Consider the following 23,503-nt stretch of genomic DNA (forward strand, 5'->3'; position numbering starts at 1 on the left):
GTAGCCAATAGCTTTGGTCTAGGAATTTGATCTGAGCATGTGTGGCACTTTGTCCGATTGGAATTCTCTACAAACGATCGGACAAAGTCCGATTGGATCATGTTGTCGGAAAATGTTATAGCCCAGCTCTAAAACTTTGTCGGTCGGATATTCCGACGGGGAGCACACACACACACGGTCGGATTATCCGACAACACGGTCCGATCGGACATTTTCCATGTGTACAAGGGCTAAAAGAAGATAAAACAAACTCACCTTTTCTGCTGCCCGAGCCGCCAACGCTGTTCTGGTCCTGAGAACTCTTCTGCTGAAGTCCACACTGACGCTTACACAAAGTGTTAACCTTCTTAGGTTCCATGCTGTCCTTTCCCAAGCAAACTTCCCTTTTCGACATATATTTCAACTTGTGAATATTTCCCATCTATTTTTAAGTTGAAGGGAAAGCAAGTCACTTTTGTTGTGGTGTAAACATTTTTTTTAAATTCTCTCGAAGCCACAATGGAACTCCTCCCTCCTGCAGACTTCTATAAAGGAAGTGACAAATCTTAAAAGTTATCATAAGAAGTTGCGGAAGGAAGACTAGAAGGCTTTGTGTATCTCTGGACTACCATAAAGCAGGTATGACAATAGAATGGTACTGCAGGTAGACAGGCTGTAGCCATAGATGTGCATATAGCTCTTTGTGAAACCATGTGTGCATCCTTCAACATATTCAGACCCTTCACTTGTCCTGTGTCCTGATGCTCAGCCTAGGATTTAGAAATGTGATAAATATTCATATGATAATGAGTGCTTCCAAACTTGGAATCGCTCATAAATGCCCTCTAGGGCAGTGATGGCGAACCTTGGCACCCCAGATGTTTTGGAACTACATTTCCCGTGATGCTCAACTACACTGCAGAGTGCATGAGCATCTTGGGAAATGTAGTTACAAAACATCTGGGGTGCCAAGGTTCGCCATCACTGCTCTAAGGTAACCCTAAATAGCCTGGTCCTGACCTGAGCACTGCATGAACCCATCAACTCCGGGGCAAGATCCAGACTTTTTTGATGAACCTTAGCGACAATCTGTACATCTACGTTCTTCAAACGCAGATTAAAAATGATGCCGCAGTAGTGACTATTTACAAAACACATCCTGATGTGCCGAAATCTCCTAACATGTGTATTTATTTCTAGAAATAACTACTATGAGGCTTCCAGCTCTGCCCAGAAATGCTCACTCATCCTTCTGCATAATAACTAAATTCTATAAGCATACCGATGGTGTAATAGGTAGGGTGATACCCCCTCGGGGGTTAAGAATTAATTTAAATAACTTATTAGGAGGAATATAAGTAAATATTGAGTTATTCAGCCTAATGGCATGTTCCTAAAGATGAAATTATGTTAAGAAAAAAGTATATAACTCAATATGTTCTTCCTATGATCAGTTATTTCTGACATTTGTATGTGCTCTCCAGGGTTTTATTCCATAGGTATCCATTGATTCTGTAAGCAGAATCAATTGATGCAGCTGTACAGTATGTTGTACTGTCTCAGTAGGCTAATAATTGCTGAATGGAATAGCCTCATAATTATTCCGGAAATGTATAAATGCTGCTGTTAAATCTTAGTAATTAGCAGGAATTAGCGGAGTGATTCTGCCTAAATTGATTTTGCTGCAAAGCTGTTGATTTTGTTGTCAACATTGAATTCTTCATTTCTTTTTAGAAGTGTTTTCATTTTTTTAAGTGTTTGTATTTTTATTTTTTTTCCTGTATGTTATTTGTTCCTTATACTTTAAATTCTTTATTTTTCACTTTTTGCATTGCCTGTTTTTCCTTTATCTGAAAAAAAAAAAAAAACGTACAAAATTAGGCTAAAGAAGGACCATTTTTGCAATTAATTCAAGCTTTGCAAAATTGATCAATGGTAATTGCAGTGGAAAATAAATTGGTTGATGTGAACAGAGTATTAAAAAAAAATGGTTTAATTGAACGATTGGATCCATATGTGTATGGCCGGTGTAAGAAGTTACCTAAAGCTGGCCATACACCTATAGATTATCTGCAGATTTTCTATGGTTAGATGGAAAAAGTGGGAGATTCCTCCATCCACACAATTTAGCGAACATGGTGAAATCTGTTGCACTTTTTCCATCTAACCATAGAAAATCGGCAGAAAATCTATAGGTGTATGGCCAGCTTACGTCTTGACTATACCTCTCCCCTCTCATAGGGCTCACTACACCCTTGGAGCTTCAAATACATTTACGTGCCCTTGAGGCTTGGTTCACAATAGTGCTTGGATGCCGGTTTTCCCGCATCCAATTCGCATGACAGGAGATTGTGACCGGCTCTCCGTTGCGGCTGCAAAGCAGATTATACAGGAGCCCTGTGTGTCTTTGGCTCAGTTTCAGGGCCGAATTTAGGCAAAAACTTGGCCTGATCATTCGTGAAACGGAGAACGGGGACACACCAGACTCCTGCTGCGATCTGCATTCGTCCAGGGTGTGGACCCAGCCTGAATGTTTTCCACAAGTGCCACACATCTGTTTAGGAGAATTGCACTCAGCAAATCAATGCAGCATGAAGCAGCCAAGGCTCTGAGAGTATGTTTAACAGCTTCAATGCTGGGCACTTTCACCCCCTTCCTGCCTAGGCCAATTTTCAGCTTTCAGTGCTGTGTCGCTTTGAATGACAATTACGCACTCATGCAACACTGTACCCATATGGCATTTTTAGCTTTTTTGAGACAGATAGAGCATTCTTTTGGTGGTATTTAATCACCATTGTTTTTTTTATATGTTTGCTAAACAAACAAAAAAGACTGAAAAAAATAAAAAATATTTTTTCTTAGTTTCTGTTATAAAATGTGCAAATAAGTAATTTTTCTCCTTCGCTGATGTGTGCTGATGTGGCCGCACTGATGGCCACTGATAGGTGCCACTGATGGCCACTGATAGATGGCACTAAAGGGTGCTCATAGGGGGTCACTAATGGGTACTGATAGGCGACACTTATGGATGGAATTGATGGGCACTGATAGGCGGCACTGATAATCTGGCCACTGATGATCAGTACCCTGATTATCTGTATAAATGTTCCCTGTCACACTTGCCAGTTACCGGCTCTCCTCTCCTCATGCTGTGACAGCACATGAGGAAAGGAATGCCAACAACCAGCAAGTTTGTTTACATGTGATCAGCTGATTGAACCTTTACTACGATCACAAGGAGCGTGGGGGATGTGGTTCATGGTCATCTTTCAGCTATAGTGTGGTAATGAGGTGGTTAATGGACATTGTCTTAGCACTAGGGAGCATATTTGTAGAATGGACACCGCAATTAGTTTTCAGCTGGACACCACTATTTTTCTCATAGTTATCTCTGCATATTGCTGCAAAGAGCACTTTGCCATTGAAGAAAAAGCTGGTCACATGACTTTGAAATGTCACCTTTTTTGGAAGGTCACAATTTTTTTTGTTTTACTCATTAGAAGAATGGCCCTCTGTCTGCTTCACAGACCTACATCAAGCAGAGAATTGTGCATATTTTAAGGCACATTGCTGATTTATAAATGTCAGTATTCTTTACTTACATCGTTAATTAGTTGCATAGTTAGGGTGGTTGAAAAAAGGCACAAGTCCATCAAGTCCAACCTATGTGTGTGATTATATGTCAGTATTACATTGTATATCCATGTATGTTGTGGTCGTTCAGGTGCTTATCTAATAGTTTTTTTTTTATTTTTGTTTTTGTATCAATGCTCCCTGCTGAAACCACCACCTGTGGAGCGGAAAAAAAATATATTGTGTCGTAAATATGGAAATGTGCGTTGCGCCTCGTTGTGTGCCTCTACTGATGGTGCACAGCTTTTGTAAATCGCCCCCACATCCTTGCCGCTCTTACAGAAAAGAACCCTCTACGTAGTTTAACCACTTCCCGACCAGCGCACGACGATGTACGTCGACAGAATGGCACGGGCAGGCATATTGGCGTACAGGTACGTCCAATATTCAATGCCGCCCTGCCATCGGGAGCGCGCCGCCGGCGGCGCGCTCCCGCGCTGGTCAGCACCCCCGCGGACTCGATCGCCGCGGGCATCCCCGCGATCGTCTCACGGAGCGGCCGAATGGAGGAAATGCTGTGTAAACAACATTTCTCCATTCTGCCTAGCAACTAGTGACGCTGATCTCTGCTCCATGTGATTGGAGCAGAGATCAGTGTTCACTAAATGAAAGCCCAACCCCCCCACAGTTAGTAACACACCCCTAGGAACACTTAACCCCTACACTGCCACCCACTGGTTAACCCCTTCACTGCCAGTGTCATTTACACAGGAATCACTGCATTTATATAGCACTGATTACTGTATAAATGACAATGGTCTCAAAAATGTGTCAAAAATGTCCGATGGGTCCCCCACAATGTTGCAGTCACAATAAAAACCGCTGATCGCCGCCATTACTAGTAAAAAAAAAAATAATAAAAAATTATTAATAAAAATGCTATAAAACTATCCCTATTTTTTGAACGCTATAACTTTTGCGCAAACCAATCAATAATCGCTTATTGCGATTTTTTTTTACCAAAAATATGTAGAAGAATACGTATCGGCCTAAACTGAGGGAAAAAAATGTTTTTTTAGATATTTTTGGGGGATATTTATTATAACAAAAAGTAAAAAATAATGCGTTTTTTTCAAAATTGTCGCTCTATTTTTGTTTATAGCGCAAAAAATAAAAACCGCAGGGGTGAGCAAATACCACCAAAAGAAAGCTCTATTTGTGGGAAAAAAAGGACGTCAATTTTGTTTGGGAGCCACGTCGCACGACCGCGCAATTGTCAGTTAAAGCGACGCAGTGCCGAATCGCAAAAAGTGGTCTGGTCTTTGACCAGCAAAATGGTCCGGTCTTCAAGTGGTTAAGGTTAAACCTCTTTTCTTCTAATTTTAATGAGTGGCCACGTGTCTTGTTAAACTCCCTTCCACTAAAAAGTTTTATCCCTATTGTGGGGTCACCAGTACGGTATTGATGAATTGAAATCATATCCCCTCTCAAGCATCTCTTCTCCGGAGAGAATAAGTTCAGTGCTCGCAACCTTTCCTCATAACTAATATCCTCCAGGCCCTTTATTAGCTTTGTTGTCCTTCTTTGTACTCATTCCATTTACAGTACATCCTTCCTGAGGCCTGGTGCCCAGAACTGGACAGCATACTCTGGACCAGAGTCTCGTAGAGTGGGAGAATTATTGTTTTATCTCTGGAGTTGATCCCCTTTTTAATGCATGCCAATATTCTGTTTACTTTTTTTAGAAGCAGCTTGGCATTGCATGCCATTGCTGAGCCTATCATCTACTTGGACCCCCAGTTCCTTTCCCATCCTAGATTCCCCCAGAGGTTCTCCTCCCAGTGTATAGATTGCATTCATATTTTTGCCACCCAAATGCATTATTTTTTATTTTTCTACATTAAACTTCATTTGCCATATTGTTGCCCACCCCATTAATTTGTTCAGATCTTTTAGCAAGGTTTCCACATCCTGCGGAGAAGTTATTGCCCTGCTTAGCTCAGTGTCATCTGCAAATACAGGGATTGAACTGTTTATCCCATCCTCCAGGTTGTTTATGAACAAATTAAATAGGATTGGTCCCAGCACAGAACCCTGGGGGACCCCACTACCCACCCCTGTCCATTCCAAGTACTCCCCATTTATCACCACCCTCTGAACTCACCCTTGTAGCCAGTTTTTAATCCATGTACTCACCCTATGGTCCATGCCAACAGAACTTATTCAGTACTGTAAACGTTTATGGAAAACTGTGTCAAATGCTTTTGCAAAATCCAGATAAGCCACCTCCTCATAGAAACCTAATAGATTGGGTTGGCAAGAACGATTCTTCATGAATCCATACTGACTATTGCTAATAAAACCGTTCTCATTACTAAAATTGTGTATATAGTCCCTTAGCATCCCCTCCCCAAGAGCTTGCATACTATTGCTGTTAGGCTAGCTGGTCTGTAATTCCCAGGGATGAATTTTGGGCTCTTTTTAAATATTGGTGCTACATTGGCTTTTATCCAGTCAGCTGGTACAATTCCACTCAGTAGACTGTCAGTAAAATTTAGGAACAATGGTCTGGCAATTACTTGATTGTGTTCCCTAAGGCCGCGTACACACGGGCGGATTGTCTGCCCAACTTAGTCCGCTGAACCGTGTTTCAGCTGACAATCCGCTCGTGTGTGGGCTTCAACGGACTTTTTCAGCGGACAGTCTGACGGACTTTGTCTTTCGGAATTTCCGTAATTTTGCCCGTCCAAACTTGGTTTTGTCCGTCCAAACTTGGTTTCAGCGGACAGTCCGCTCGTGTGTAGGCAAGTTGGACGGACTAAGTATGGCGCATGCTCAGAAAGGATTTACATGGCCGAAGGTTGCATTGCAGTGTATTGGACGTCGTTTTTCTAGTCCCGTCGTACGTGCTGTACACGTCATCGCGCAAGTTTTCAGCGGACTGTCTGTTCATCGTGTGTGGTCAAGTCCGTTCATTCAAAAGTTGAACGGACTGTCTGTCGGATTGTCTGACGAACTTAGTTGGGCAGACAATCCGCCCGTGTGTACGCGGCCTAAGTATCCTCGGATGCAAGCCATCTGGTCCCGGTGATTTATTACTTAAAAAAACGAAAGGATGCTGTACAGATTCACTTGTCATGTATTGGGCCTGAAAACCATTGGTGGTGCAGAGTAAGAAATTGCGACGGGAAAATTATGTGCAAAATTGTCACAAAAATGGGTCACAAATTATAGCAAAACAAAGTCCATAAAGACATTGATGAGCGAGTCTGGGGTGGAGGAACTAGACTGGCGTGCACAGAGTCCTGACCTCAGCCCAATAGAACACCTTTGGGATAAATTAGAGGGGAGAATGCGAGCCAGGCCTTCTCATCCAACATCAATGCCTGACCTCACAAATACGCTTCTGGAAGAATGGTCAAACATTCCCATAGACACATTCCTAAACCTTGTGGACAGCCTTCCCAGAAGATTTGAAGCTGTAATAACTAAAAAGGGTGGGCCAACTCAATAGTTAACTCTACGGACTAAGACTGGGATGTCATTAAAGTTCATGTGCGTGTAAAGGCAGGTGTCCCAATACTTTTGACAATATAGTGTATGTTAGATGCCAAAAAGTCTATTGACGATATTGCATTGCATCGAAAGCCTTGACATCTTAACACTTGGGGGTCAATCGGGGTAGTATTTAGTAAAGTCATCAATGTGGCAATTCTTACTGTATATCTAGTGCAAGGTCTAGAGGCTTGCAACATGCTTGGGACACAAAAAGCTACAAGGTTTTAAAAGTGATGCTATCATCCCAGCTATTCAGTGTGTTAGGGGTGTGTGAATAACACCACTGGTCGAAAAGATGTAAAAGTATTTTGGTAGATAAAATGGTCTGTGTGTATTTCAACTGTTTATTTCGCCAACTGCCTGCAGTTTCACTTTAAAGCAGTGGTCTCCAAACTACCCCTGCAGACCAAATCTGGCCTGCTGCAAGATTTTATCCAGCCCTCTGATGTAAGGCTCCATTCACACCTATGCAGTTTGCTTTTGAGCATTTCTGCAGTGCTTTTTGCGGGGTTCTTTTACCGCGATTTTGTCGCATCTTTCAGCGATATGCAGTTTTAATGCTTTTTTGGGGGAAAGTTTGTTGTTGGGCAGATTTAAAAAAATGCAAATTGAGGCAAAATCACAGTTAAAACACACTACATGCTTTTCTGCAGCTTCTCCTTTGAAGTCTATTGAACCAAAAAAAGCAAAAAAGCACAGTTTTGCTTTTAAAAAAGTCCTTGACCCTCTCCAAAAAGCAGAGGCACAAAAATGCATTGATGTGAACCTGTTCCGTAAGAACCCATGTTAAAAATATTGTCCCCTGTATCTGCAAAAAGCAAAAAGCATGGAAAAAACTAATTTGTGTAAATGGAGCCTAAGGCTTGATTCACACTAGCGCGTTTTTTGATGCATTTTGCAGAAATGCAAGGAAATTTTCTAACATGGGTTCCTATGGAACATGTTCACATCAATGCATTTTTGTGCCTCTGCGTTTTTGCAAAGGGTCGGGGACTTTTTTCATGAAAAATGCAGCGTTTTGCATGTAATAGAAGTCAATGGACCTGCATCAAAATTGCAAGTACCGCTTTTTTACCGTGTTTTTGCCATGATTTTGCAGCGATTTGCGTTTTGCGGGTTTTTTTTTTTCACTGTATATATCTGGTTGCTAAGCAACCACAGTGTAAAAAAAAAAAAAAAATGCAGAACCCGACAAAATTGCGGCAAAATCGCAGTAAAAACGCATGTCCGAAAACGCGACAAGCACCGCAAAAAGCACTGCAAAGACGCTCAAAACCAACATGCATAGATGTGAATCGAACCTTAGGTGGGATTCACACCTATGCATTTTTACTGCTTTTTGCATTTTGCATTTTTGCTCTACAGAACATGTTAAATGGACTGTAGTGCAAATCTGTAAAATTCAAAAAGAGCTAAAAATGCATAGGTGTGAATCCAGCCTTAGGCTTGATTCACACTAGCGTGCTTTTTGATGCATTTTGAATTTTGCAGAAATGCAGGGAAATTTTTTTAACATGGGTTCCTATGGAACATGTTCACATCAATGCATTTTTGTGCCTCTGCGTTTTTGGAAAAGGTTGGGGACTATTTTTCATGCAAAATGCAGCGTTTTGCATGTAATAGAAGTCAATGGACCTGCATCAAAAACGCAAGTACCGCGTTTTTGCCGCGATTTGCGTTTTGCGGGGGTTTTTTTTTTCACTGTATATATCTGGTTGCTAAGCAACCACCGTGTAAAAAAAAAATGCAGAACCCGACAAAATTGAGGCAAAATCGCAGTAAAAACGCGTGTCCAAATACGCGACAAGCACCGCAAAAAGCACTGCAAAAACGCTCAAAAACAACATGCATAGATGTGAATCGAGCCTTAGGCGGGATTCACACCTATGCATTTTTACTGCTTTTTGCATTTTGCAGATTTGCACTACAGAACATGTTCCATAGGAAAACATGTTAAACGGACTGTAGTGCAAATCTGTAAAATTCAAAAAGCGCTAAAAATGCATAGGTGTGAATCCAGCCTTAGGCTGGATTCACACTAGTGCGTTTTTTGATGCATTTTGCATTTTGCAGAAATGCAGGGAAATTTTTTAACATGGGTTCCTATGGAACATGTTCACATCAATGCATTTTTGTGCCTCTGCATTTTTGGAAAGGGTCATAGAAAGATTTGGGTATAATTTATGAATTATTGAATCATGTACACTGTCCATTTGTCACAGCAGTTGGCGGTTCAAGGGGGGTCAGTGAGGAATTACGTGGTTACAGGATTAGTGGGGCCCATCTAAGGTATGGCGCTTACACTTGGTAATGGTGGTTCTCCCAGGAACTGGGTCCCCTGGGGGAAGGTAATATGGAAGTATGGGTGATGTCAGAGTCCTCGAGCCGGTCAGGGCACAGCTGAGGACATAGACCATGACAGTTAAAAATTTGTGCCTTAAAAGACACCCAAAGACCTCTTGTTTTGTTTCTTGTATGTTTTAAGTGATGTTATTTTATTCTTTGGTTAATACAATTTGGCTGCTGCGGCCATATAAAACCCATGTCACACAGTTTGTGTCTTTAATGGTAAGGACCAATGTTGACGAATCCTACAGTCATGTAAAGGAAGACTGATGGGTTCTAAGGTTATGTGGAATGTTTTCTGTTGTTCTAACTCATAAGATAATAACTACAAAAAAAAACACTTATTCAGTTCATTTGGATTTGTTCATTTATAAAACTGTTTGTTTTTTTTGTTTTTTTTCAACCCGTGAATATTAGTAAAAAATATACAATAAGGCCCTTGTACTGAAATGTTTGAAGACCCTGTATCGAAAAAGTTTGAAGACCTCTGCTTTAAAGAATCATCTCTGTGTTAACATGAATGCACTGGTATTTCAGTTTGAAAAATAGCTCTAGTGTTTTGAGTCTGCTCCTGTAGTGTGCTTACTACTTTACTCCTGTGTGATTCCCTTATAAGGTAGATTGAATCTCTAACACAAATGCTTGCTTCCTCGCCTTCGAGAGAGCTCTGTGGCTTCCGTGAACACACAGGTTTGTTGGGATTCTTTATATAGTATCTATTCCTCGTTTCATGGGATGTGTGGGAGGTAGAATGCTGGCATAATGCAAGTGACTTTATTTAACTCATTTTGATGTAACATAATGTCAGGTAATAGCTGAATTGAATGAATTTTCCTTGTTCAACAAGCATTCTAAATACAATTTGGTTGCCATTGTGATACCGATCAATGAATGCAGGGCAAAGTAACAGTTTCTCTCAATGAAGGGGATCTACCAAGTCACTTACATTTTTTTTCTGCCAGTAAATATCTTATACCAGTGTTTCTCAACTCCAGTCCTCAAGGCACCCCAACAGGCAACAGGTCATATTTTCAGGATTTCCCTAAGATGAAACAGCTGTGGTAATTACTAAGACAGGGAAACTGATTAAACCACTCTGCAAAATAATGGAGAGCCTGAAAACATGACCTGTTGGGGCGCCTTGAGGACTGGAGTTGAGAAATAGTGCCTTATACAGCCCACTTCCTGTTTCTTGTCCGGTAAAAAGCCTAAGCTTATGATATCATGCACAGCTCTCTCTCTATCACTCTCGTGAGAGTTTGCTAGGAAGGGATGAGTTATAAGAGAGCCAATGAGAGATGTAGAGCTGGAGGTGTGCCTCTGTGTATCTGTGTAAATCCAAGAAGTGAACAGGTAGCAGCTTCAGTTGCCCACAGTTAAAATGGTTGCAGCCAAACTCGGTGGAGGGAGATTTCTGCAGCATATTTGGCAAGTACAGAATCACATTATATATAAAATAATATGCAAAGTGGTTGGAGGGAAGCTTTAGAATGGCAAAGATGTTTTTATTGCAAATTATGTGAGCAGACTGCAGTTCCTATTTAAGCACAGCTGAGATAAAGAAATCTCAGAACCAGTGTTTCAACAGCCAGGCCGTCAAAGCCAGCAATGATCTGGCCAATCTGGTGGAAGTCATGAAGCATCGAGAAACAAATCACACTCTCCAAGGCCAATCTGGAGCTTTGAATGGAATCACTTTGACTTTGATCCTTAGAAGTTTATTGACCTCAAAAGGTAAAAGAAAGCAGAACAGCTCCACCAGGGCATCCACCTTCAGGTTCCACGAACTGGGGACAAATCTGTTTGTTTTTTCTTTAACCGAGAAGCTAACAGATCCAAATCCAGCATCGCTCAGTGCAGACATACAGTATGTTCCCGAACAGCTCCTGACAGAGGGACTATTCCCCCTGGATTCAGGCGTAGTTTCCTGAAAAAATCGGCCTACCAATTCTTCACCTAGAATGGGGGTCTTGTTAAGTAATGACGGATGAATTGCTCTCAACTTTAGGATATTCATTACAAGCTTCAATTCTTCATAAGACCAATAACACTTAACAGACAGATGGTCCAAAATTCCACTCCACCCCAGAAGACTGGCATTCATTGTGAGAATCTTCACATGTGGGAGAAAAAAACTTGTGATAATGCCAAGAACAGAAGCCACCATGACAGACATTTTGATTTGAGGAGGTCATCGTCTGATCGTTTTATCCAGAGAAAACTGTAAACAGGTTTGAATGGAAGCCTTGAGGTGATTGTAGCCGTATTCGTGCACTTACAACAAAAAGTATCACAAATAGTTGTTTTAATAAAACCTTTACATTTTTTGGCTGGAGGAAGGGCAATGACAATACCTTATTCCACAATTCCTAAAAGAATGTGTGTCTGCTACTACAACACTGGAAGACACAAAGCTAAAAATAAAGCTCAGGGTCAGAGGCAAAACCTTTCATATACTACATCCTGCACCTATATGTTGGTTTTGGGAGCTTCCTAAATGTTTGCGAAAGCTATCAGGCACCCCCCCATCTCTGGTGGAGCTCGGGGGAGGGGTTGGACTTTCACATGGTAGAGGATTTATTGCAGGGATATGCAATTAGTGGACCTCCAGCTGTTTCAGAACTACAAGTCCCATGAGGCATAGCAATACTCTGAGCCCTTGTACACACGGTCGGAGAATCCGTCGGAATGTGTCCTATCGGACCGTGTTGTCAGATAATCCGACTGTGTGTGGTATGCATCGAACTGTTTCCGTTGGAATATTCGTCGGACCAAATTTTCAAACTTGCTGGAAATATTTTCCGACAAACTGGTCCGATAGGACATACTCCGATCATGTGTAGAGAATTTCGATCGGACAAAGTGCCACGCATGCTCAGATCAAATTCCTACATCAAAGCTATTGGCTACTAGCCTGAACGTAGTCCCATCGTAACGAAATTACGTCATCACGTTCTGAAAGATCAGAGTTTTCGACAACTTTGTCCGACCGTGTGTATGCAACAGTTTCGGACAAGATCCGACAGACAAAATCCGACGGATTTGGTTGTCGAAATGTCCGACTGTGTGTACAAGGGCTGACAGCCACAAACATGACACCCAGAGGCAGAGGCATGATGGGACTTGTAGTTTTGCAACTGCTGGAGGTCCGCTAATTGCATATCCCTGATTTATTGCATACTTTAATCCCTTGGTTTGCTTGAAAAGTCTTGACCGAATCTGGCTTGGAGGAAAAAAAAAGAGTATTTTGATGCAGGATATGAAGGTGTCAACCTGAGTTGTTGTTCCTTCATTTTGCATAGGTGGGGTAAGTGAATACTTTTACCCACCCATTGCAACCTTATTGATTTTGTCCAGTGAATAGTTGAAAAGATGGAATTCCACAGAGGGTAGTCATTACAAGGCCTTATTACACTGTTGCTCTGCCAACTAGCACTTAAAACAGTGCACCCTGCAGATCTCGGTAGATAAAGGGTTACCCAAGACATAAGCCAGCTAGCAACCAGAGCTGCTTCATACATAAAGTTCAACGTGATTATCATCTGGTCAACACAATCAATGAGTTGAGTATTAACATCAGCTGTCCCCAGATTCCTGTCTAGCGATTTACACCAGTCAGTCAAATTGTGATAAACGAGTGTGCTGGAGATTTCATCAAGGAGTAGAAGAATCGAGAAAATTGCTCCCAACTTCTTGTCAGTGAGGTCCTTAAAGGATCACTATTAACGCAAGAGGTGTGTCAACTAAAGGAGAAGTAGATTATTTTGTGACAATCTTCTCTGCAAAGGGATAGAGTGCCAGGAACCATTTACAAATATGAAGTTGTCTCGGTGTTTCCAATCTTTGTAGATAAAATCACTGGATAGGAATGGATATAAGGAGAAAACACCTTGGTGGTACGTTTAGGTCTATGAGAACCAAATCCAGACTCCATGGAAGGGGAGAGAACAGTGTTATCCTCTGTTTTAAAGTGGAACACACAGCCTCAATAATAGAGGATACTGTTTTCTTTTGGTAAAACAAGTGCTGACTGAAGTTCAACAGTATATATGGTTTATTACCATAAAAACTAGGCCACCTGGCTTCCTCTATTCAGCAGTGCCGCTGGTTAGGCCTTTAATATTGGCCTTTGGCTTTTGGCTGGTCCCTCAGGCCATCTCAAACAGTATCTCTATGTTTCTGTGCCCCTCTCTCAGCTCTCTGGGTTCTCCCAGTCTTTTTAGTCACAGCACCCTGCTGCATGGGCCCACACCCTGACCTCTTGATAAGGGATTTCCTGACACCTCCCGGGCTCCAGACTCACTTAGCTATCTTGACTCTCTCAGTCTTGTGGACAAGGAACCTCCTGTCTCCAGCATGGAGTACCGTCTCCTGAGCAGAGCACACCTGCCTCCTAATACGAGCCCTGAGCTATGCCCAAGCCTGTAATTTAAAAGGCTGTGCACACCTGCACACACAGCCTGCTGGTCTTCTGCAAGACCTGTAAACTGGGTTGGGGGATTCTTCCCTCCCAAAACTGTTAAAACTTTGAAACCCGATTCTCCTCTCTGAATCAATATTCCGGAGCCCCACACTCTGCATATGTGTAAACCCTGTGTCACTTCCACTTCCACTTTTACAGTGGCAGGTGCTTGCACTGTCACAATGCCAATTAATTCCAATAACTAATGCCACATACACACGACCAGACTTTTTGACAGCAAAGGTCCGACGGAACGAGTCCGTCTGACAATTCAACTGTCTGTGGGCTCCATCGGACCTTTGCTTGCCAAAAATCCACCGGACTTTAGAAATAGAACATGTTTTACATTTTCCTGCCAGACCGAGAAATCTGTGTGTGTGTTTGCTAGTCCGACTGACAAAAACCGATGCTAGGGCAGCTATTGGCTACTGGCTATGAACTTCCTTATTCTAGTTCGGTCGTACCTTATCACGTTTGAATCCATTGGACATTGGTGTGATTGTGTGTGTCCAAGTCCGTTCATTCAGAAAGTCTGCTGGAACTCCACTGAAAGTCCATTGGGAAGACTGTTGGACCTAGTCCGTCGAAAAGTCCGGTCATGTGTACATGGCATAACAGTCACCTTGTGGTCTTTTTCTGGTGCAGCATGCAGAAAGAAAAGCCCAATTATATATTTATTCCTTTATAAAATAATGTGTAATTCTAGTGACCAGCAAACAAATGCAGAAACATTTTTTGAAAATAATAAAAAATAGTATGCTGTGCATCTATATAAATAGTATATATTTCAATACACAACAGAAATGTACAGTGACATTCAAACTGTACATTTGAGAACCCATTATATACACAGTTTTACATACAAAGCTAACACCTAGATTCCAGTTTGTACGAGGAAAGCACTTTACAAGAATTATTTTATCATAAATAAAATATGCTTATAAATGTTTTCTACTCAATACATTTTAACACTGGCTACAAGTCAGATTCCATTCCTGGTGTCTTTAAAACACTCCCTAAACAAAAGTGCCATTCCATTATTTCTGTGAGTTGTCTTGTGCACCAAGTCAATGTATGTGGGAGAAGTTACACCGATAACACCTTAACAAACGTCAAGTCTGGTTGTCCATCTCTCCAATCCAAGGTAATAGATTTCCTCTTTTAAAAAATGTGGGTTGTAGGATCATCATGTTAATTAGTAGGATTTCATGGAAACACGGGGAAGTGACAGCGGAAAAAAGACCAAGTGGTCCATCGAGTCTGCTTTTTTCTTTTTTTCTGGAGTGGGTGGGTTGTTCTTTTCTTTTTTTCTTTTTTTTCCTTCAAAAATGTTTGTCTGGAGGTGGACTGAGAAGAGTGACTGATCCCGGTAACTACAGTCCTCAATGACTAGCTGCAAAGCTATGTTGATTAAACTCAAGAAAAGGGGCATATTCACACCAGCAAAACCCTGCCTGGAAGCAACGTCAGACCCTTTAACTTGACCTTCAAAACAAGTGCTTTTGTGGAGGGTTTGCCTGAATGTCTGGTAAATAAAATCAAAAAAGTGGAGAGTCAAGAGCAGGGATGGACTGACCATTCGGCCACTCGGGCGCTGCCCGAGGGCCCCGGGCCACTAGGGGGCCACATCAGGGTTGCCAGCCTCAGTAAAACCAGGGACAGTATGTAAAAATCTTTTCTTTTTTTTTTTTTTTTTTTTTTTTTACATCTGTCTCTTAAATGTCCCTTACCAATATCCTTTTGGTCTAAAATTCCCAGAGATTATAGCTGCCCCACCTCTCCAGTACCTTCTCAGCCAACAGAAACATGTCTGTGTATACTGTGTGCACATGTATGTGTATACTGTGTGATTGTATACTGTGTGTGCGATTATGTATACTATGTGGCCCCATAATTTCTGATTGCCTGGGGGCCCCATAATCTTCTATTGCCCGGGGGCCCCATGAGTTGTCAGTCCGCCCCTGATCAAGAGCTGAGTGTTCTTTGCCTACTGGAATGGGTTATGTTAAAGGGTCTGTCAATAATACCAATTCAATTCACAGAAGCACCAAGCAAGCTTTGATTATAACATTACCCTACTGTAACCTAACACTTTGTTACCTAAAAACTTTATATTCTTGATATGTTCCTGCTGTACCATGTACTTGTATGATAAAGTATCATGTTCTCTTTTTATGATTCATTTGTGTGAAATCCCTGGTGTCCCTGCCTGTTCTTCTGCTTTTCTATTAAAAACTGACCAGACTAAGCAGGAGAACACATCATGGTCAGTTTTCTAGCTTTTCTTGGAACTCAGTGTGCTCTCCTCCAATGATCAGACTTGTCCTGACATGCCCCCGCTGCACAGACATTCACTGGGAAGCTCAGTGTACTGCTGCTTCTCCTCCCCCCCAGCTATTATGCAGGTGAAAGCAGAGGGAATGTGATCACTTATAAAAAAGATAATTTTTTTTTTATAATGTTTTTTATAAGTTTTTCCTTTCATTTATTTTTTTAAACTGAACGGATTGTTTTACAAGGTGATCATTTACAATCAATTTAATCCTGCCCTCACCTCCACTCCTAACCTACCTAACCTCCAAACCTACCTAATTATACTATTTACCTCCAGAACTATTCGTGCTGAAGGCTTATGCTTCTACACCGAGATCTAACAATGCTAAAATGACAACTGTCCCTGATTTGGAACAAGGTCCCTCTGTCCCTATTTCCTCCTCATTTTTCCCTAATTTTAGTCTGATCTGTATAGTTGTATATAAAAAACTAATTTTATATTTCAAAAAATGTTTCCCTTTCAACCTTTCATTCATTTCTAAATTGCTGAATTTGTAAATTTCAAAAGCCTGTATAAAGGAATAGTAGTGGTAAAAAAAAAGCACTTGTGGGTTTAACTAATCATTTTTTTGTATACTTTTCCTTTATGGGGGCGTGGCAGGAGGTGTGTCCTATGCCTACATACTTGCTAATTGGTGCCCCTCGTTCCCATCTCAAAAAAGTGTCCGGTACCAGTCATGCCCCTGCATTGTCTTCCTGTCACAAGGGTTTCTGATGGAGAGTACAAGTGGCCATTTCTTCAACACACATTACACTGGTATGGTCCACTGCTGTAATCATTAGGAAACAAACCCCTGAGAAATTGCATCATTAGGCCCCTTTCACACTAGGAGTTTAGCTGGTGTGCCTGTAGTGCAGAGGCGTAGTTTGAAGCTTGTGGGCCCCGATGCAAAAGTTGACCTGGGCCCCCCCCCACTATCGCCCACCACTTCCACCGTGTGTGCAGATACACCCACCGCATGCCAAGATACTCAAAGTGGCTTAAGAGTTTAGCTTTCCCAGAGTTCCCCCTTACATTAGAGGACAGGGATCACCCCTGGAGAATCAGAGGACAGGGATCACTGCTGGAGACTCAGAGGACAGGGATCACTGCTGGAGAATCAGAGGACAGGGATCACTGCTGGAGAATCAGAGGACAGGCATCACTGCTGGAGAATCAGAGGACAGGCATCACTGCTGGAGAATCAGAGGAGAGGGATCACTGCTGGAGTCTCAGAGGACAGGCATCACTGCTGGAGAATCAGAGGACAGGCATCACTGCTGGAGAATCAGAGGACAGGCAGGTCATTTGGCAGAGCTCCTTTCCCATCCCATCCCATCCCATCCCATCCCAGCACTGTAAACAGCCCCCATCCCCCCCCCCCCCCCAACAATACACAGGGCTGAAATCACATTCCTATCACCCTTCACAGGGTGTATCTGGATTTTATGTTGCCATTCTGACCTGTGACATTCTCTGGTCGGAATGGCAGTGTAGTTGCAGTGGGCAAATACACCCTGTGCAGATCATGCCTGACTGGCTCGGTTCTAAAGGAATCTGATTTCAGCCCTGCAGAGGAGGAGCAGTATAGAGCACTGTACTGGGAAAGAAGCTCAGCAGCGGGCATAGCATCCAAGGTGGAGGGGGAGTTCAGGGGGTTTGGGGGGGCGAAACTTAGATCTGGGGGGCAAAGCCATGTGACATGAAATCTGAAGCCTGCAGCCCCTCAGGAGGTGTTAAGGGATTTGTTTTGGCAATTCCTGAAGGTTTCTCTGTCAGTTTTGGCAGGTGCTGTGGAAGGTCACCTCCCGGAGGTGCGTGTCTTTTCCCCAGTTGTCAGGGAAGTGGGGTAAGCGGACATCCCCGGGTGGAGAGGGGTACAGAGAATCCCAGCTAGTGACTAGAAGACACTGAGTGGTGTCTTACCTCACCAGTGACATCGGTCCCCTTGTGGCTACAGGATGGCACTCTCCTCCTCTTAACTCACTGAGCTTGGTTACCATTCCATGTTGCCAGCACACAGCACAGACACTTCCCCTTTCTGTGCTGTTCTCACAGCTTTTCCCCAGCCAATGAGAACAGAGAGGTGTGGACTGTGGATGGCAAAGTGGAAGCCCAGTGCTGGCGTATGGCTGTGGGGCCCTAGGGCAGATCCGAGCTGGATTTTGTGGAGTATATGATAATAAGGCAGGGAGGCTGCAGGGGACCCCTGGAGCTAGGGGCGGGGTTGCGATTGGGACCTCTGCAATCCCTTATGCTACGCCCATGCTGTAGGGCACAGGTGCTGTCTTATTGCCTGCAGTCTGCATTAAGCTGGCTGGACAGGACAGAATGATGTACTATGTGGTAGTTTAGGATAATATGCATTCAGGGACATAAGCCCAAAATACAAAATACCTGCATTCTGTCCCTGAATGCATATGGTCCTAAATGCAATTACCAAGTCATACGGTTACAATGACTTTAATGAGCAGACTTGACAGGTGGTGCTGCCTGGCAAAACTTGGCATGCTAAATTGTGCTCAGCTTACAGCGCCGGGCTGGTCTCTGCGCATGTGGAGGTGTGATGTCACTCTGCGCTGGCCAATGAGAACAACCGAAGGCGGCACAAAGGCTTTCTTTCTCATTAAAGCACTCCCCCCCACAGCTGCTGTCATAGGCGATTAAAGAGTAGAGTAAATACAACTCTATGGCCTTGGAGGACAGGAGTGAGGTCATGATGTCATTTCCGGTCCAGGCTGAAAATAAACAATTTTTTTTTTAGCAAAATATCAAAAAAATAATATTTTAGGGATCTTTTGCTATTTAAGTTAAAGCAATGATTTGGGGTCTTTTTGACCCCAGATCTTTCCATAAAGAGGAGCTGTCATCCTTATTTCTATTACAAGGGATGTTTACATTCCCTGTAATAGGAATAAAAGTGATCAAAATATAAAAATAAAGGGACCAGTGTAAAACAAAAACAAAAATAACTAAGAGAATTTTTTTTTAAGCGCCCCCCATCATCCCTCCATGCTCGTGCGCAGAAGCAAACGCATATGTAAGTCGCGCACACCTATGAAAACGGTGTTCACACCACACATGTAAGGTATTGCCACAAAAATTAGCGCAAGAGCAATAACTCTAGGGCTAGATCTTCTCTGTAACTCTAAACAGGTAACCTGGAAAGGCGTTAAAAGCATCGCCTATGGATATTTTTTAATTGTTTGTAACCCTAAAAAAATAAAATAAAAGAGAAATCCTGTTCCCTTATAGCAGGTTAAACAGAACAGTGCTTGTGCTGTCTAATCTGCCCCTCTGGAAGCTGTAAAAAACTTGGCTGATCCTGCAAGTTTCTGCCCTCCCCCCTGTAAACTGACCACGGTTTATCATGGCTGCTGAACCCTGACACCCTGGAAAATTTACTTGACTCCGTCATCCGCAGCTCTCCCTGTCCTCCTCTGGTCCCCCTCCCGCCTCTATTAGTATACAAGTTTTTGAAATGTCAATGGCCGCCTCTCTCTTGTATACAGCAATAACACACGCTGTAAATGTTTTTTTTTTTAAACAGTGCCTCTAAATACCTTTTTATTGTTCTCCTTAGGCCGGTCACGTGACTCCCGGCCGCTCTGCTACTACGATCCAGGGCTACAGCAAGAGGTGCTGAGAGGTCAGCACAGCGGTCACGTGACCTCTCGGTTGACATCAGAGGGAGATCTCGGCTCCTCCCACTGTAGCCCAGGGATCGTAGTAGCAGAGCGGCAAGGAGTCCCATGGCTGGCCAGAAGATAACAGTAAAAAGGTATTTAGAGGCACGGTTTTAAAAAAGTACTTACAGAGTGTGTTATTGCTGCATACAACAGAGGGGCTGCCAGTGAATATACGGTACATCTTTGAGTAACAACCACTGTAAGTACCATAGTTTGTCGCCATTCCATGGGCAATTTTAAAGCGTGACATGTTGGGTATCTATTTAAGTGGTGTAACATCATCTTTCCTATTATACAACAAAATTGGGGTGTATATATATTGTGTTTTTTTTTTTATTCATTAAAATGTATTTTTTCCCCAAAAATAGCATTTGAAAAACCACTGCGCAAGTATCGTGACATAAAAAAATTGCAATGATCACCATTCTATTCCCTAGGGTCTCTGATAGAAAAAAATAAACGTTTGAGGGGTTATAAATAATTTTCTAGCAAAAAATACTGATTTAAACTTGTAAACAAAAAGTACCAGAAAAGGCTTTGTCTTCAAGTTGGTAAAGCCCACTGTTTGTATATACCAGTGATGGCGAACCTTGGCACCCCAGATGTTTTGTAACTACATTTCCCATGATGCTCATGCACTCTGCAGTATAGGTGAGCATCATGGGAAATATAGTTCCAAAACATCTGGGGTGCCAAAGTTCGCCATCACTGGTCTATACTGTATAAATTACATAGCCGGCATGAGTGCAATTGTCTACCTGTGTGGAGAGCAGCCCCAGAAAGCTTGTGTACTGTTAAGGCTGCTTGCACACTGGGGCGGCGGGTCCATTAGCGGTAAGGCGATGCTAGTTTTAGCGGCACTTTACTACTGTTTAAGCAGTGCTTTTAACCCCCGAGAAGGGGTTGCTTTTCAGGCACTTCAGAAGCGCTGTCCATTCATTCCAATGGGCAGGGGCGCTGTAGGAGCCCCAAGGATGCTGCTTGCAGGACTTTTTTTTTCCCATTCCGCAAGTGCACCGCCCCAGTGTGAGAGTACTTGGGCTTTTGCACTGGGGAGGCATGAGAGGCAGTTTTCAGGGGCTTTACAGGCGCTATTTTTAGCGCTAAAACGTCTGAAAACTGCCTCAGCGTGAAAGTAGCCTTAAGGACCAGAGGTGTGTTGTAAAGGAGGGACTGGGAGCCAGGGACTGGATCCTCTGAGAGGTGCGCAGTGCAAACTATCACATCTAAATGAAAGCAGCTATGGCTGTTTGGGGTCAGGCGGGCTGAGAATGCTGCTTCCTTATCGCTGAAGTGTGGTTTGAAATAAAAGCCAACATTATCTCCCTTGGCAATTACAAACAAAAACTATTTTTTTTTATGTACTCACACAAATAATTTATGAACAGCCAAAAAGTGTATTATCAAAACATCGAAATAACGCCAAATTGCAGTAATCTCATCAAAGGAGGAAATTCACTATGTTTTTTCAAAATTAAAAGCCATCAGATACATATACTGTAGCTGCTGACTTTTAAAAATCATGGACCGCAGCACTGTCTTCTCACGTCCGATTCTTCTAAAAACTGCAGCTTCCGAGAGCCGCCATCTTGGATTTGGGATTGGTGATTCACAACCAGCACCTTAATGTGCATGTGCGAGATTGTATGAGACAGGGAGACTGGTCCTACAGCTTCTTGGTATGTTTTAACCACTTCAGCCCCGCACCATTTGGCTGGCCAAAGACCAGAGCACTTTTTGCAATTCGGCACTGTGTCGCTTTAGCTGACAATTGCGCTGTCATGCGACATGGCTCCCAAACAAAATTGACGTCCTTTTTTTCCCACAAAGAGCTTTCTATTGGTGGTATTTGATCACCTCTGCGTTTTTTATTTTTTGCGCTATAAACAACAAAATAGCGACGATTTTGAAAAAAAAAGCGATATTTTTTACTTTTTGCTATAATAAATATCCCCCAAAAATATATATAAAAAAATGTTTTCCTCAGTTTAGGCCGATATGTATTCTTCTACATATTTTTGGTAAAAAAATCGCAATAAGCATTTATTGATTGGTTTGCGCAAAAGATTTAGCGTCTACAAAATAGATGATAGTTTTAAGGCACTTTTATTAATCATTTTTTTTTCTTTACTAATAAATGCGACGACCGGCGATTTTTATCATGAATGCGACATTATGGTGGACACATCTGGCGCTATTTTGGGACCATTCACATTGATACAGCGCTCAGTGTGATTAAAAATGCATTGATTGCTGTGTAAATGTGACTGGCAGTAAAGGGGTTAACCAGGAGGGGGAGCTGCAGGGGTTAAGTGTGTCCTAGAGAGTGATTCTAACTATAGGGGGGTGGGCTATGTGTGACACGACACTGATCACCGCTCCCGATTACAGGGCGCGGTGATCAGTGTCAGTGTCACTAGGCAGAATGGGGAAATGCTTGTTTACATCAGTATTTCCCCGTTCTTTCTCTCTGTGAGACGATCGTGGGTATCCCCGCGGACATCGCGTCCGTGGAACCCATGGTCGGACTCACGGAGTTTGCGGCGGGTGCGTGTGCGCACCTGCTATCTGGGCCTCGCAAGATCACGTACAATAATGTGATTTCGCACAGCGGAGCCAACCTGCCACGGTAAAACTGTGACGGCTGGTCCGCAATCGGTTAAGGAGCCTGGGTGTGGGGAGGAGATGGTGCAAGCAATGTCATAGTGGCCTCGGAAAAGATTGCAGAAATGAGAACAGATACCTACAAAAATGTGATACTTGTCACCCCACAAGAGAAAAAACCCTACAACTCAGTTACAGGCTGTGGGGAGGGGGAGAATAAGCAGTACTGTGCAGTTCCCTTTTAACAACCTGAAGACATTCTTACAGACAGAGCCTCGAAAAAGTATTCAAACCCCTTGAAATTTTCAACATTTTGTCATATTACAACCAAAAAACGTTTTGGGGTTTTATGTGATTGACCAACACAAAGTGGCACATAATTGTGAAGTGGAAGGAAAATGATAAATGGTTTTCAAATTTTTTTTTACAAATAAATATCTGAAAAATGTGGCGTGCATTTGTATTTGGACCACTTTACTCTGGTATCCCTAACTAACATCTAGTGGAACCAATTGCCTTCAGAAGTCACCTATTTAGTAAATAAGAGTCCACCTGTGTGTAATTTAATCTCAGTATAAATACAGCTGCTCTGTGAAGCCCTCAGAGGTTGTTTAAAAAACCACAGTGAACAAACAGCATCATCTGAGGCCAAGAAACACACCAGACAAGTCAGGGATAAAGTGGAGAAGTTTAAAGCAGGGTCAGGGTATAAAAAAATATCCCAAGCTTTGACCATCTCACAGAGCACTGTTCAATTCATCATCCGAAAATGGAAAGAGTATGGCACAACAGCAAACATATCAAGACATGGTTGTCCACCTAAACTGACAGGCCGGGCAAAGAGGTGGGAGACTCTGTCCACAGGACAACTATTAGTCGTACACGTCACAAGTTATGGCCTTTATGGAAGAGTGGCAGGAAGAAAGCCATTGTTGAAAGAAAGCCATTAGAAGTTCCGTTTGTAGTTTTGGAGAAGCC

At 42.6% G+C, this 23,503-nt stretch overlaps 1 protein-coding gene across 1 annotated transcript in view; it reads left to right on the plus strand.

The window, feature by feature from the left end:
• Positions 1–537: 537 nt before the first annotated feature.
• Positions 538–23,503, plus strand: part of LOC143924729 (chemerin-like receptor 1) — a 31,677-nt gene continuing 8,711 nt past the window's right edge. The window contains exon 1 of the mRNA XM_077449161.1: positions 538–618. The gene's annotated coding sequence lies outside the window, so the exon portion shown is untranslated. The remainder of the gene's footprint in view (positions 619–23,503) is intronic.

This window comes from Lithobates pipiens, unplaced genomic scaffold (assembly GCF_037356315.1).
Source record: "Lithobates pipiens isolate NorthernLeopardFrog02 unplaced genomic scaffold, aLitPip1_a1.2 Scaffold_22, whole genome shotgun sequence".
NCBI classification, from domain to species: Eukaryota; Metazoa; Chordata; class Amphibia; order Anura; family Ranidae; genus Lithobates; species Lithobates pipiens.